The sequence below is a fragment of the Myotis lucifugus genome, unplaced genomic scaffold (assembly GCF_000147115.1).
Source record: "Myotis lucifugus unplaced genomic scaffold, Myoluc2.0 scaffold_7, whole genome shotgun sequence".
In the NCBI taxonomy this organism is placed as follows: domain Eukaryota; kingdom Metazoa; phylum Chordata; class Mammalia; order Chiroptera; family Vespertilionidae; genus Myotis; species Myotis lucifugus.
Genome location: NW_005871055.1, coordinates 18,686,764 through 18,703,512, shown reverse-complemented (window position 1 = coordinate 18,703,512; position 16,749 = coordinate 18,686,764). Strand labels below are relative to the sequence as shown.

The 16,749-nt window shown below is 43.4% G+C and overlaps 1 protein-coding gene and 1 pseudogene across 1 annotated transcript in view; both read right to left on the bottom strand.

The window, feature by feature from the left end:
• The window catches only part of NBEA (neurobeachin), a 928,080-nt gene that overhangs the window by 782,291 nt on the left and 129,040 nt on the right, over positions 1–16,749 (bottom strand). The gene's annotated exons all lie outside the window — the stretch shown is intronic.
• On the bottom strand, positions 990–1,375 carry LOC106695508 (annotated as a pseudogene).

Below are 16,749 nucleotides of genomic sequence, written 5' to 3'. Positions count from 1 at the left end.
ATCTGACGGGCCCAAGTGAAGGTGGGCCCATCAAACGTGCACAGGCAGAAGGAATCTGGACAGCTGAGCCCACTGGCACACAGGCTTTTCTAGCTCTAATGGAATGTGGTGTCTCTTGTTCCCAGGGAGACAAAGGGCAGGTTCGGTCTGTTGTGTTCACTCCTCTCCCCATGCAGTCTGTGCTCTTGCTGTGTGTCCAGAATTGGCTATCCGTCTGCCTGGCCAGTGGCCACTTCCAGAATTCAGAGACAGCTCCAGAGGTGAGTGATGACAAACACGAGTTTGTCTTGATTGCTCAGGCGCAGGCTGCCTTGATGGCGGGGCAGTGATGGACTTGGGACCCACACTGAGATCTCCTCCCAGAGGTACTACCTTTGGGCAAACTACCTGCCCTCTAATTTTTCAGCAAGATGACTCCTGGAATAACAGAGCCATCTCAGAGATGCAAACTTTTCTTTGGTCCTTCTGGGGTTGCCCTGCACAGGGACCCCTGGTCGCACAGGGAGTGACATTCAGGGTTGCTGTGGTCCGTTTTAAGTCTTCCTTGATGTCTTTCTAAAACCCACCCCCGTAATGAACACCCTCATTTCTTATGCTCCCTTAGGTGTGCAGATTTGATTGTGCTAGTACTCAGAAGCATAAAACGATTGAGCTTTCCTCCTAATCTCAATCCAACCCTCCCACATTTGTGCCCCTTTGTTTTTAAGACCACAGGCAGGACTTTTAGTCAATGGCTCAAATAGTTCTAAAGCTAAACTCTGAGCAAATTCATTTTGCTCAGAACTCGGCAGGTTCTGCTAATGGCCCCTCACCAAACAGGACTCCCTGGGAACAAGGTTTGGGGTCTGTTTCTAGCTTTGATTTGGAAATGTAAGGCAAAGGAAGGGCGCCTTGCTTTGCCTTAGATCTCCTACTGGAAAAGTGTTTGGAAGAAAATGCAGTTTTCTTTGCCGGGGAAATACCAAATGTCGGGAACCAGGCACAGCAGGGGAGGGCGTTCCTCACGGTCACTTGCGAGGCTGCTGGATGTGCTGGGTTCTATGGGATGGGTACTTGTCCATGGAGGCGTGGGGCTTCTGGTGAGCCACCTGGGCGGCCGTGGGGGGGGGGGGAGTCCTTGTCGCCCAGGGCGATGACACCGGAGATGTACATGGTGGGTTTAGGCGGGCTGGGCTCGGTCTCCCACTCCTCCTCGTCCTTGTCTTTCTCTTCTTTGGTGTCTCCAGAATGCGGGTGTTTCTGCACGATTCGCATTCCACCAGCTTTCACAGCGGGCGGGTGTCCAGTTTTCGTCTCTTGCTTCTCCTCGGGAGGCGGAGACATGGTGAGACTGGATCGGCTGGGACGGCAGCGGAGGTGGCGGCGGGTTCGTAGGTCTGGAGGATGTGCGCAGCACGAGAACTATTCATTATTTTGAATATTTCTTTCCACTCCCTATGGCCTGAAAAGTTGTTGCTAAGAAATAAGCTGACAGTCAGATGGGCACTCCTGGTTGATAACTAATTGCTTTTCTCTTGGTGCTTTTAAGATTCACTCTTTCTCTTTAAGCTTTGGCATTTTAATTGCGATGTGTCTTGGTATAGGCCTCTTTGGGTTCCACTTGTTTGGGACTCTGTGCTTCCTGGACCTGTAAGTCTAATTCTTTCACCAGGTAGGGGAAGTTTTCTGTGATTATTTATTCAAACAGGTTTTCAATATCTTGCTATCTCTCTTCTCCTTCTGGCAGCCCCATAGTGTGAATGATGGTATGCTTAAAGTTGTCCCATCAGCTCCTTTTACTTTCTTCATATTTTTGGATTCTTTTTTCTTTTTGCTCTTATTGGGTGTTTTTTTGCTTCCTCATATTCAAAGTTACTGATTTGATTCTCAGAATCCTCTACTGTTGAATCCCTGTAAATTATTCTTTATTTCAGTTAGTGTATGCTTAATTTCTGACTGGTCCTTTTTCATGTCTTTGACATTCTCACTAAGATCTTTGAAAGTTGCATCAATATCCTTGAGTAACCTTATAACCATGGTTTTAAACTCTGTATCCAGTAATTTGCTTGCTTCCTTATCTTTCATTTGTGACATGTTTCTTTGTCTCCACATTTTGGCTGCTTCCCTGTCTTTGTTTCTATGCATTAGGTAGAGCTGTAATGTTTCCTGGAATTGGTAGAGTGGCCTTGTTTAATAGATGTCCTGTAGGGCCCAGTGGCTAAGCCTCCCCAGTCACCTGATCTGGGCACTCTAGGTATGCCCTTTGTGTGGGATGTTTGCACAGTTCTTGTAGTTGAGCCTTGATTGCTGTTGGTGTCTCTGGGAGGAGTTGACCTCCAGGCAAATTGGCTGTGAGGACCAGGTGTGACTACAGTGGGAGAGATGCTGGGCAAAAGGCTAGGTCCAGATGTGAGGCAAGGCAGGCTGGTGCTAGTGCCAGGTCTTGGGCCTTTTTTTGATAGGTTAGGGGCACGCTGTCAACAGCTTCAGCTTGTTTGAGAGATTTTAACAAATTCTAAAGCCTGAGCCAGGACAGGCCACTCATATGGAAAAGCTGCTGCAAACAGCTTGGGTCGACCTGCAAAATTGTATGTGGAGGGGTCTCAGGGAATACCCCAGGGTGGAGCAAACAGTATGCTCCAGGCTGATTGAGTCTCAGATATAGCTAGCTGCTAGTTAGCCCGGACAGGGGAAGTCCCAGCATAGGAACAATTACCTTAGTGAGCAGCCCTATCTGGGAGAAAAGCATCCCTGAGTTCATACCCTGATGCCAGATGGTCCAGTTCCTCCCCATATGTGTCAGGGTTCCCCAGAGTTGCCTGGTGCTGGAGCTCAGAGGTATCAAGTCTGAGTATGTTCGAGCACAGGCCCTTTAAAAGGAACAGCTGGGTCTCCAGCAGCCTCCGTGTCTCTCAGCCACAATCCCCACTGGTTTTTACAGCCTGTAGCTATGGGGATTTCTTTTTATTTATTTATTTATTTTTATTGATTTCAGAGAGGAAGGGAGAGGGAGCGAGAGACAGAAACATCAATGATGAGAGAGAATCATTGATTGGTTGCCTCCTGCATGCCCCCTACTGGAGATCAAGCCCACAACCCAGGCATGTGCCCTTGACTGGAATCAAACCTGGGACCCTTCAGTCCGCAGGCCGACGCTCTATCCATTGAGCCAAACCAGCTAGGGCGCTATGGGGATTTCTATTCTCAGCTCTGGAACCCTGGGCTGGAGGTCTGTTGTGGGGCTGGGATCCCTTGTCCCTCACAGGCGGACTCTGCAGAGACAATCTCCCTCCTGATTTAAAAAAAAAAAAACACAGCACAGCCTTAGCTGGTTTGGCACAGTGGATAGAGCGTCAGCCTGCAGACTGAAGGGTTCCAGTTCAATTCCGGTCAAGGGCACATGACTTAGTTGCTGGCTTAATCCCCAGGAGGGGGCATGCAGGAGGCAGCTAATCAATGATTCTCTCTCATCATTGATGTCTTTATCTCTCTTTCCCTCTCCCTTCCTCTCTTAAATCAATATATTTTTTTAAAAAAAATAGATATATTTCTTTAAATTTAATATAATTTAAAAAGATATATATTTTTTAAATGATATATATTTAAAATATATATATTAAACTACGGTGTCGGGTGAATTTCCCGCCAAAATATAAGATGGCGCGGGCAATTATTTAGGTTTCCCGCGCAAAATCAGAGTTAGTTTAAAATGCCTATATCTTTTGAAGTATGGGTTCGCATACACAGGTAGGTATCTTTGTGAACGGCAAACAAACAAATATTTGGTAATACGCAGTTACAATTGGCCCGAGTTTACACGTTTCCCGCACTCCACCGCAAATCTATATGAACCGAGTTAAGACGGCTCCCGCGGAGTACGCGCAATTCACGCGAGCCGACTTAACTCGTTTCCCGCAATCCAAGTGTTAAAGAAAAAAAACCAGCACACATGGGTGTCAGACCAGCCTGTTCTGCGCCTCTGTCCCTCCTACCAGTCTCAATGTGCTTTCTTCTCTACTTCTCTAGTTGTAGGACTTTCATTCAGCCAGCTTTCAGGCAGTTCTCAATGATGGTTGTTCTGTATTTTAGTTGTAATTTTGATGTGGTTGTGGGAGGCAGCGAGTACAGGCCTATGCTGCCATATCAGTTTCCTGGATTATATACTTTAAATAAGTGAAATGAATATATGTAAATTATATCTCAATAAAGTTTTCAAATCAACAAAGGAAAGCTGCTTTCTTCTTGCTATTCCCTCTCTCTTATTAAAAGTTCATAAAGCTGCAAGGTATGACTAAGCAAGGTTGGTGCCCACAGTAAGAGCAGAGGGGAAGAGTTGCAGTGGTCAGCAAGGTGGAAGAACCCTGAACTTAGTGAGAAGCATATCCATTCAGAAAAGAAACATGATGTCAAAGCCCTAGATAGGTGAGGATGATATCCACCCAAGGGGGCAAGCCAGGCATGAAAGAAAGTGAATGAGCAGATTTACCAGGGCATTGTTGCAAAGGGGAGATAGAGCCCAAGCAGAAAGTATCTACATAGGAAAGCTTGTTAGCCTGGGGTGTTAAAGATAAGCAGGAAGGGTAATCACACTGGAATGGAGGAAAGCAATAAGAGAAGGGACAGCTTGCTGCAGAATGAGCATGAGCAGGTTAGGAAGACATCCCTAGGAGACCTACCTAGTTCAGGATGTCAGAAATCTAAGAAAATGATGAGGTATCTACCTGAAAGGACAATAATGGGAGGGTTGATTTGTAGCCTAGTGTTAGTTTCTGTGTATGTGTAAGGTAAGAAGGGTGTTCAGGTGTTCACATAGAAGGGCTTTCCTGTGTGGGGGTCAGAGCTCACCCAAGTTGATGTGAACAAAACGGGACTACATGCTGACCTGACTAGCTCAGGGAAGGACTGTGGGGTGGCCCTGCAAACTCAGAGACCTAAAATAACCACAAAGCATGATTAGAAATGAAAAACTTCTTAACCAGAAAGCAGTTTATGGTGGGTCGTCATGTCCTAGGCTGGTATCTTCCCTGACAAAGGCCAATCATTACCTTAACTCAGCCTGACCATTGTCTTTTTGCATCTTTGATATCATATCATTGGAATACCAAAGTAATTTTCTATTTTTCAGACCCCTCAAAGCACAGGCACAACTCTGTGGAGACCACAGATCCACAAATCCCTCCATTGTTATTGAGTTAATTGCTGACTGTTAACTATCCTATACCCACTAACTAAAAGAAATATGTGTCTATCATTTTACTTTTTATCCAATCTCAGGTGTCTTTGCCTTGCTTTCTCCCACCTCCCTAATCTATCACCAGATTTCATGTGATACACACACTTATATTTCCTCTTTTGATTGCAATGTATAAAACAAGATGAAAACTGCCATTCTCATTCTCCGGAGCATTCTCAATCCACTGAGATTCTGCTTCCCAGCATTTGCTGACAGTATGGCTCAAATAAACTCACAAAATTCTTCACAGGTTTGAATATTTCGTATGTTAATAATGAGAAGGGCATCTGCCTGAGAGTGCAGCCCAGTATAGGAAGCTAGAAGTAGAATGGGGTTTGAAAAGCATAAACTTAGGATGTGACTCAATATGTTGGAGCCTGAGCAAGATGAGAAGGGCATACTCAGGAAAGCTGCCTGTCACAGGCTGTTGCAGCCTGAGGAAGATGAGGACTACACTGACACAGAATGACAGCCAGGCAAGGGCTGGCAGAACACGAACAGGATAGGGGGCACATCTGCCTAGTGGGGCTACCTAGCCTGGGGTGACACAGAGTTCCAGGGAGGGGGCACAGGGGCAAAGAATCTAAATAAGAGGACTGGCCAGAAGCAGGTAAAGAAGACAAGAAAGCTCAAGTGGAATGGGTGGGAGACAGGAGGGAGGGGAATCAGCTTGATAGCCTGACCCAATGTGGGGAATTGGGGCCTAAAAGAATTAAGAGATGGTATTTGTGAGGAGGTGGGAGGTGGCCAGCAAAGTACACCACAACCTGCTTGAGGTAAAGACAGTATCCTTATGGAAAATGAAGAGAAACCCCATTGGTGTCGCTCAGTGGTGAGTATCAACCCATGAACCAAGAGGTCACCAGTTCAATTCCCGGTCAGGGGACATGCCTGGGTTGAAGGCTTGATCCCCCATAGAGGGTATGTGGGAGGCAGCCGATTGATGATATTTCTCATCAATTTTTCTATATCTTATCCCTCTCCCTTCCTCTCTCTAAAAAATCAATAAAAATATTTTTTAAACAAGAAAATTAAGAGAAAGACTTAGAAACTACTCTACTATGTCATCATTTAATCTCAAATGGTTCAGGAAAAAAATTGCTTACTACTGTGCTTTGTCACTTTTCTGTTTATTTGTTAATCCTCACCAAAGAATATTTTTCCACTGATTTTTTCTATAGAGTGGAAGGGAGGAGGAGAGAGAGAGAAAAGCTGATGTGAGAGAGGCACATGTATTGGTTGCCTCCCGCATGTGTCCTGACCAGGGCCAGGAATTGAGCCTGCAACAGGCCCTTGACCAGAATCAAACCCAGAGACCCTTCAGTCTGTGGGCTGATGCCTCTAACCACTGAGCAAAACCAGGTAGGGCTTTTTGTCAGTTTTCTGTAAGTTTCAATTTATTTTTAAATTTAAAAAATGAGAGAAATTAAAGAGATAAAGATTCAAGAGAAAGTGACATATTAAAGATAAGCAAAGTAAATCAATCAAATATGTATAGTCAAGTCTTTAATGAAAAGCAAAGCAAGGAAATAGAGCAAATGCTGAACAGATAAGAATAATTCTTGAAATATAAAAACATGCAAAAATATACACTGAAAGTGCATACCACTTATCTGGTAATCAACTCAGGATAACCAAGACATATCTAGCAAAATTAATAGATTTAAAGAAAAAAAGAAAAAAAAATCCTTTGACAGCGTAGGCAAAAAAGAGCAAGTGTCTTATAACAGAATAGCAGATTGTCATCAGACTTTCAACAAAAATCCTTTAAGCAACACGAAAATTACTAACATATTTAAGATGTTCAAAGAAAGGTTAGTCAAGGGCTTTATAGCTAGAAAAATGATTTTCAAGTACAAAGGCCCCTGATAAATTAACATTGAACTGAAGTTCTCAAGAAATATTAAATAACATTTTGTATTACTTTGCTAGGGCTGCCATAACAAAGTACCAGAGTCTGGATACCTTAAACAACTAAAATTTATTTTCTCAATATTCGGGGGACAAAAGTCTAATATTAAGGTGTCTGCAGGGTTGCTTTCTTGTGAAGCCTAGGCCTGTAGATGACAGACTTGTCCTCCCTTTATCTTCATACTAGAGGCCCGGTGCACAAAAATTTGTGCAGGGGGGGGGGGTGTCCCTCAGCCCGGCCTGTGCCCTCTCCCAGTCTGGGACCCAAAGGGGGATGACTACCTGCTGGCTTAGGCCTGCTCCCCGGGGGATTGGGCCTAAGATGGCAATCAGACATCCCTCTGGCAGCCCGGCAGCCCTTGGGGGATGTCCACTTGCCAACGGGGAGCAGACCTAAGCTGCAGTCAGACATCCTTAGCGCTGCTGAGGAGGCAGGAGAGGCTCCCACCACAACCGCTGTGCTGGCAGCCATCAGCCTGGCTAGTGGCTGAGCAGAGCTCCCCGATGTGGGAGCGCACTGACCACCAGAGGGCAGCTCCTGCATTGAGCGTCTGCCCCCTGGTGGTCAGTGTGTGTCATAGTGACCAGTCATTCCCAGTCTTTCTGCTGTTAGGGTCAGTTTGCATATTACCCTTTTACTATATAGGATAGAGGCCTGGTGCACGGGTGGGGGCCGGCTGGTTTGCCCTAAAGGGTGTCCCGGATCAGGGTGGGGATCCCGCTTGGGTGCCTGGCCAGCCTGGGTGAGGGGCTGATGGCTGTTTGCAGCTGGTCACACCCCCTTCAGGGTGGGGGTCCCGAATGGGGTGCCTGGCCAGTCTGGGTGAGGGGCTGACGGCCGTTTTCAGGCTGGCCAGCGACTGAAGCTCCCAGCCTCTACTTTTTTTCTTTTTTTTTTTATTCTGGGATTTATTTACCTTCTATAATTGAAACTCTGTTGCCTTCACTGGCGCTCCCAGCTCTGAGGCCGCAGCTGGCTGAAAGCAGGTATCTGGGGTTTGTTTGGCTTCTATAATTGAAACTGTGTTGCTTTTGGAGCTGTTACTTTCAGAGCTCAGAGCCAGGCCGCAGCAGGTGGGGAACCTTGGCTTCCTCCATCACTGGAGCAAGCAAACCTCCTGTTCGCTTCAGTTGTGTGGCTGCCGGCTGCCATCTTTGTTGGCAGTTAGTTTGCATTATCTCGCTGATTAGCCAATGGGAAGCGTAGCGGAGGTACAGTTAATTACCCTTTTTTTGTCTTTTATTAGATAGGATATCCTTCCCTTTGTGCATATCTATGTCCTAATTCCTTCTTCTTATAAGAACACCATTCATACTGGATTAGGACACACTCTAATGACCTCACTTAACTTCAATTACCTCTTTAAAGACCCTATCTCCAAATATAGTCACATTCTGAGCTAATGGGAGTTAGGACTTCAGCGTCTGAGTTTAGAGGGAACAAAATTCGGCCCATAACATACCTCAACTATAAAAATAGCAAGGATAATGGAGAGAGCATATGTAAAACAAATTTACTTTTTTCAGTAATTATATCAGTAGGGTAGTATTTAGTACTGTTGTTTTGAGACTACTGTATGCGTAATTATAGGCTTTTCTAGTTCTATCATTCTATGTACTTGACAACTAGTGTGTTCAATGTGAAAGAAAATACAGACTTAACTTAAAGGAGGTCAAGTTAAAACACAACAAGTCCTAAATTTCCCACTAATAGTGATGAGGGATTCTTGGAGTAATGGCTAATTCCAGGACTAAAACAACAAAAATGTTCAGGGTGAATCTGAAACACTATCTTGAGAAATAGGAAGTCATCAAAGACTACAGGGTCATGTCAAAAGGACTTAGGAGCAACTAGAAGAGGCATCCATTGCCCAAATTCGGGGCAATTTTAATTTTATGAAGGATGATAACTGCTCCAGCTCAAATACATTTAAGCCCACCCGTTTATATGATATTTTTAAAATAGTAATTGGTGATCTTTGAATAATGAGGAAATAGCGTTAGATTATACTATTTCCCCTCAGAGGCCATGTGGAAGCATCAGAACTCTGAGTTGGTGAAGAAAAAATTTGTTAGCATATACAGAATGCACACTAACTGGATAAACCCTGTAGGATTTAGCCATTGTAATTTAAAACCAACAGGTAAAAATTATCTGAATATGGGTAATAAAATAAGTCTTGCTGAAGGCATTGCATTGGGGAAGGGGGGGAATTTAGACTTTGGAAAAGTAAGTTTTCTCACCATTCCCTGAAATTCTAGTATTCTAGATGTAGAATAACTCTAAAGTAATATGTCTGATATTTTAAGCAAATATACCTAAACAAATATGATCAAATGAGTGGTGATGTTGCAAAAGATTCACCTTAGAACTACTTATACATATTTTCTATTACATAAAGCATTCCTTATATCTAGGATATTTTTTAACTTTTCATAATTGTTAAGCATTTCTTAAAGACCTTTATTAACAGGTATATGCAATTCAATGACTTTTTTGAAAAAATTAACTTGTAAACTTTATTAAAAATAAACTTCTTAAAAATCTCAACTTGACCAGATATAAAACAATTTTAAAACCTTTAAAGGTGTATTGAGAAAAAGCAGGCTTTTAAAAAATATAACATCTTTAGGCTAGAGCAGTGGTTGGCAAACTACGGCTTGACAAACCGCAGCTCGCGAGCCACATGCGGCTCTTTGGCCCCTTGTGGCTCTTCCACAAAATACCGGCTCTTCCACAAAATACCGACTTCTGCGCATGGGCCATGAAGTTTCAATCACACTGTACGTGTGCACCCACACATGGTATTTTGTGTAAGAGCCACACTCAAGGGGCCAAAGAGCCGCATGTGGCTTGCGAGCCGCGGTTTGCCAACCACGGGGCTAGAGGGATAATGCAGATAATTCTAGTTATCTGGTCAAGGGGCAAAAAGCAAGCCTTTGAGGGCTTCAGCTCCAATCTTTTGTTTATTTCTCATTGCTGGAACTTCAAATTCATTTCCTCTACTTGAATGACTGAACCAGATAATGATAGAGATGATAAACTGGCATTTACTCTACCCAGCCCTCAGTAGAGGAAAATTCTCAGTTGGTGGACTGACTGCTTTGTTTCTTTGCCATCTTGTGGTTTAGGGTTTTCTAAACATCTGCATCAGTAATTGAAGTTGCAGGGGTACCAATTTTGAGGTGGCTGCTAACCTGGGGTCTCAGCTCCTTGATTTTCCTCATCTAGACTATCTTTGGCAAGGGGAGCCCATGCAAAATGGTTATGTAGCTGTACCGTAATACATACTGTCTTTCTGGTCTACTTTAATCTCCTGTACCCTGGTTGTCAGAATCCTCTGTGACTTCTACCTGAACAGAAGAGTTTAAAGACTGTGGTCAATATCCAAAGATACAGTTTCTGCATGTAGTGAGGGGCGCCATGGCCTGCAGTAGGGCCAGCACTGTTGCATCTGGCCTTCAGGAGCATTCTCCAATCCCTCATTCTTATCCCCTTTCTCTCCATTCTGGTAATTCTGCTGGTAATTGTGTGGAAAACTCACGGGGCGTAGATAATGTCTATTAGGGTTACAGTCTGCTGCATATATACTGCCTTGTACTGAAACTCCACTGGGGCCTGTACCATTTGCTATTTCTGAACCCTTTCTCCTTCAACACCAAACTCCACAATCTCTCCATTCTACAGTGTTAAGAAGAACTTAACAGTTTAGAAGATGTTAGGGAACTTCCTGGAGTTATCCTTTTTTATGGCAGCCTATTGAACAAATATATCTTTCTTGGTGTCATTCCTATTGATGAAACCATATGCACTTCTTACACGGAGCAATTATCTTCCTTGCAATGACTTTCTTGTCCCTGTCAGGTGCTACCAATATGAGGCCACCTGGGCCACTACTCCCTGGACCGCTGCCATAGTGCCGGGCTGGGTCTCAGCCTGGGTGCTTATGGTTACTGTGATGGTGACTGGAGCCAGCTGGTGTAGCGCTCCACTCGCACTACTGATCAAACTCTAAATATTTTAAATTATATTTTTGAAGACAAACTGTCATCCTCAAGAGATGGGTTTAATTTTTGGATAAAGAAAATTATTTACAGCCATGGTAGATATATTAATGAGTGTCATAAAACCATCTTTCATAAAAAATATAGTATAGCTGTAATGAAAACTGCATTAACCCTTCAAGCAATTCCAAAATAAAAATTGCAACTAATTGAAATATGATAACATTTGAATATGCATTTACCTTCTAAAAGATACTGGCTAAAATTATAAATAATTTAAAATATGTTAGTTTAAAAATAAAGCTTCCCCATTTCACAAAAATTTACATATGCACATAAGTACATGTACACATACTACTCAGAGGTATTTTTATATAAAAATTTTATTTGTGGGAGAAACCAAGATGGCAGCATAGGTAAAAACCTGAAATTGCTGCCTCGCACAACCACTTCAAAAATACAACTGAAAGACAAAACGGACATCATCCAGAGCCACAGGAAGGCTGGCTGAGTGGAAATTCTACAACTAGAAGGAAAGAGAAAAGCACACTGAGACTCAGAGGAGGTGCGAAAGTAAAGTGCAGAGGTACGGAGGCGCACATGGAAAGGGCTGGCAACTGAGGACACAGTTGTCTTTTTCAATCGGGAGGGAGTCTCAAGCTCCTGACTGCTCTGAACTCCAGTTCCGGGTGAGTCTCTGGGGACCCAGACTCATTTGGGGAGAAACTGGAATGTATGGCATCGGTCGGAACTCGAGAACGGCTTTCTCAGAGGTGCTTGCAGCGATTACCGGGACACTGAGACGTAGGGTCTCTTAGGGTAGGACTGAGGAGCAGCCATAGCTGTTTGCTCCACCCTGTTGATTACCTGAGACCCCTTCCCACCCAAGCTGTGCGTAGAGGCTTTTGCATATGAAAGGCTTGGCCCTTTGCAATCTGAAAATTATCTAACAAACTGCAGCTGGGTTAGAGAGACCCAGAACTTCCAAAAGAAGGCACAAGGACCAACAGCAGCTTGCATTGCTTCACAGCTGGGCCTCAATCCGGGCACCTCCAAACCTCAAACAATGAATAGAAATCTGCAGATCTCTCCATAGCTCCTGCTGGGTAGCCTCAGGCAGAAGCTAAATTAGCACCTCCTTAGAGATCCAAGAGCCAGTGTACCCAGTGGTCAGAGTGTGACCATCCAGATTACAACTCCTCAGATCCATAAGGGACACTCAGGGGGCAGACTTAGTGAGCACCAAAGCCCCACTGAAGCAAATCTTGCCCCATAAGGGTGTCTCCAGCACAGAAGTTCTCCCACTGCAGACACAGCTGAGTCTCACAGCCAATTGGCCTGGAGGTCAATTCCTCCCAGTGATACCTGCAACAATCAAGGCTTAACTACAACAAGACTGTGCACAAAGCCCACAATGGGGTGCACCAAGAGTGTCCACCTCAGGTAATTGGGGAGGCTGAGCCACTGGGCCCTATAGGACACCTAGCACAGAAAGCCACTCTATCAACACAGGGAAGCATAAAAAATGCGGAGACAAAGAGGTCACAAATGACAGAAATGGAGGAAAGTAAACTACTGGATATAGAGTTCAAAACCACACTTTTAAGGTTTTTCAAGAATTTTCTAGAAACCGCCAATAAATTTAGTGAGACCCTCAAGAAATCTAGTGAGACCCTCGAGGTTATAAAAAAGGACCAACTAGAAATTAAGCATACACTGACTGAAATAAAGAATATTATACAGAGATCCAACAGCAGACTAGAGGATCCCATGAATCAAGTCAAAGATTTGAAATACGAAGAAGCAAAAAACACCCAACCAGAAAAACAAAAAGAAAAAAGAATCCAAAAACATGAAGATAGTGTAATGAGCCTTTGGGACAACTTCAAACGTACCAACATCCGAATGATGGAGGTGCAAGAAGAAGAGAGAGAGCAAGATATTGAAAACCTATTTGAAGAAATAATGACAGAAAACTTCCCCTACCTGATGAAAGAAATAGACTTACAAATCCAGGAAGCGCAGAGAACCCCAAACAAAAGGAATCCAAAGAGGACCACACCAAGACACATCATAATTAAAATGCCAAGAGCAAAAGACTAAGAGAGAATCATAAAAGCAGCAAGAGAAAAACAGTCAGTTACCTACAAGGGAGTACCCATACGACTGTCAGCTGATTTCTCAAAAGAAACTATGCAGGCCAGAAGGGAGTGGCAAGAAATATTCAAAGTGATGAATAGCAAGAACCTACAACCAAGATTACTTTATCCAGCAAAGCTATCATTCAGAATTGAAGGTTAGATAAAGAGCTTCACTGATAAGAAAAAGCTAAAGGAGTTCATCACCACCAAACCAGTATTATATGAAATGCTGAAAGGTATCCTTTAAGAAGAGGAAGAAGAAGAAAAAGGTAAAGATTCAAATTATGAACAACAAACACACATCTATCAACAAGTGAATCTGAAAATCAAGTGAATAAATAATCTGATGAACAGAATAAACTGGTGAATATAATAGAATCAGGGGCATAAAAAGGGAGTGGACTGACTATTCTCGGGGGGGGGAAAGGGGTGTGGGGGTGCAGGAAGTGACTGGACAAAAATCGTACACCTATGGATGAGGACGGGGGGGGGGGGCGGGGGGGGCGGGGTAAGGGCAGAGGGTGGTGTGGGAACCGGGTGGAGGGGAGCTATGGGAGGAAAAAAGAGGAACAACTTTAATAATCTGAACAATAAAGATTTAATTTTAAAAAAATTTTATTTGCAAATATATTAGGCATAAATAAATGTATAATAAAGTATAAGCAAATAATCGGGAGAGCAAAAAAACCAACTACATATAGACCAGTGGTTCTCAACCTTCCTAATGCCACGACCCTTTAATATAGTTCCTCGTGTTGTGGTGACCACCAATTTCATTGTTAAAAATTGAACATAATTAAAGCATAGTGATTAATCACAAAAACAATATGTAATTATATATGTGTTTTCCGATGGTCTTAGGCGACCCCTGTGAAAGGATCGTTCGACCCCCAAAGGGGTCGCGACCCACAGGTTGAGAACCGCTGATATAGACAGTCCTGCAAAAAAAAAAAATGATGGAAATGGAGTGAAAAAATATAACAAGGAAAGAGATAATGTCTTGGTATGAAATGTACTTAAATGAAACAAGTAAAACTAAACAACTATACTTTCAATCCTAATTAATGTTTCTCTTTGAATTATGAAAGGAATTCTATCTTCATTAAATGAAATATTTTCCCCATTTCTACTAATTGTAAGATGTGATAATAAAGATCACCCATGTCCTTCATGCTGCTAATTACAACAGCCATTTCTCAGTTCTCAATTTACTCAGTCTGTCAGTAGCATTTGGCAGTTATTTCCTCTCCCTTTAAGTGCTTCCATACTTTCTAGCTTTTTCCATTCAGTCCTTTGCACTTCTAAGACTCCTTTGCTGAGTACTCCTCATCTCCGCAATCTCCTACCTGCCTTTCCAAAGGACCCATCATTACTCAGTCATCATTTAAAACAGTGGTTCCCAAACTTATTTGACCTACCACCCCCTTTCCAGAAAAAATATTACACAGCGCCCCCTGGAAATTAAATTTTTTAAAATTTTAATAGCAATTAAACAGAAAGATATATGTATTAATGTTTCTACCTTTTTCGTAAAATATAGTAAAGAAAGGTGTAAATTAGAAACATTGAAGTTTGAAATTATGAAACTATTTATTGAACTCAGAATAGAAAGGTAATACAAAAAAAGTTAAAACAAATGCACCTGTGGCCATCACCGCCCCCCTGGATCGCTGCAGCGCCCACTTTGGGAATCACTGATTTAACACTTCATTGGTACATAAATCCAGTCTATATAATGCCAATTCTAAATTTCTATCTCCAACCTAGACTCTCCCCTAAACTCCAGAGTTACATTGCTTCTCCATTTAGAAGTCTAATTGGCAACTCAAACTTAAGATGTCCAAAGCCAGACTCTTGGTCAAAACTTAGTCCTTTCAAGTCTTGCCCATCTCAGTAAATGCTAAGTCCATCAATTCAGTAGTTCAGGCTAAAATAAATTGGGTCTAACCTTTGAATCCTCTCTTGCTCCCCTTCCCCACATTCACAATGACAGAAAATCCTAAGGTCTTTACCTCCAAAATATATCCAAAATATTGAAGAGTTTTATTTTTTATATATTTTATCAAAAGTTCAACCAAGTCCCATTATTTTCCATTGCAATCAGCCTTTTCTAAATTACTATCACCTTTCACTTGAGTAACTGTAATAGCCTGCTAACTAGTCACACTGTTTCCACCTCGGTCCCCTAATTAATATAGCAGCCAGAGTGATCCTTTTAAAATTGATATCAGACCAAGTCACTCAAGACTCTCCAAAGGTTTTCCCTTTCACTCAGAAGTAAACAATAACAGTCATAACAATCACCTGCAAGCATTACTTGATCTCTGAATTCATCTCATACTACTCTTGCCTATACTCCCTCTATTCTAATCACAATGACACACAATCACAGTGTTCTTTAATCTACCAAGTGAAATTCTACTAATGGAATTTACTCTTACTCTCTTATTTGCCCTGAAAGCTCTTTCCCAGATATCTATGCAGCTGACTTCACCTTCACCTCTATGTCTTTAGTGAAACCTGCTCTAATCACTCTATTTAAAACTGCAGCTCTGCCCTGGCCAGTGTGGCTCAGTTGGTTGGAGCATCACCCCCTGCACTGAAGGGTTGCAGGTCCTATTCCCTGTCACGGCACATACCCAGGTTGCGGGTTCCAAGTCAGTCTCCAGTCAAGGTGCTTAAAGGAGGCAACCATAGATGTGTTTCTCTTACTTATTGATGGTTTTCTCTCTCTCCCTTCCTCTCTCTTTAAAATCAATGAAAACATATCCTTGGGTGAGGATTTAAAAAAAACAAAAACTGCAGTTCACCACATCCCCTCTCTTTTTACCTGCTTTGTTTTACCCATAGCACTTGAAACCATCTCACACACTATATATTTTTCTTTTGAATTATACTTTACTAGAGGCCTGGTGCATGAAATTCATACACAGGTAGGGTCCCTAGGCCTGGCCATTGATCAGGTCTGATCGGGGCCTTCCGGCGGCCAGCCAGGACCTTCCTTCCCTGGCTGCTGGCTGCTGGCCTGGGCCTTCCTTCGTTCCGCGCTAGCCCCTGGTGGTCAGCGAATGTCATAGCAAGCGATTGAAATCCCAGTTGAACTCCCAAGGGGGACATTTTACATATTAGCCTTTTATATATATAGACTAGAGGGCCTGGTGCACAAAAATTAGTGCATGGGTACGGGTCCCCTAGGGCCCTGACCCGGCGATTTGAAAGTGCAAAGCATCTGGGTGTGGAAAGGGCAAAGTCCCAGCCTCACCCTCTGGGCCCCTGGGCAGCCACCCTGGGGCTCCCCAGGCCCCCCGCGTTCCCCCCCTCCACCTGAGTCATGGCACCCAAGTCCCCACATGCAGATGCGGGTGAAGCATGGCTGGACGCCGTGGGCTGGGGGTGCAGCGTGGGCCTCTGGAGGCAGTTGTTCTCTCCAGCCCGGCCTCGCAGACTGGATCCTGCATGAACCCACAGGGAAACCTGACC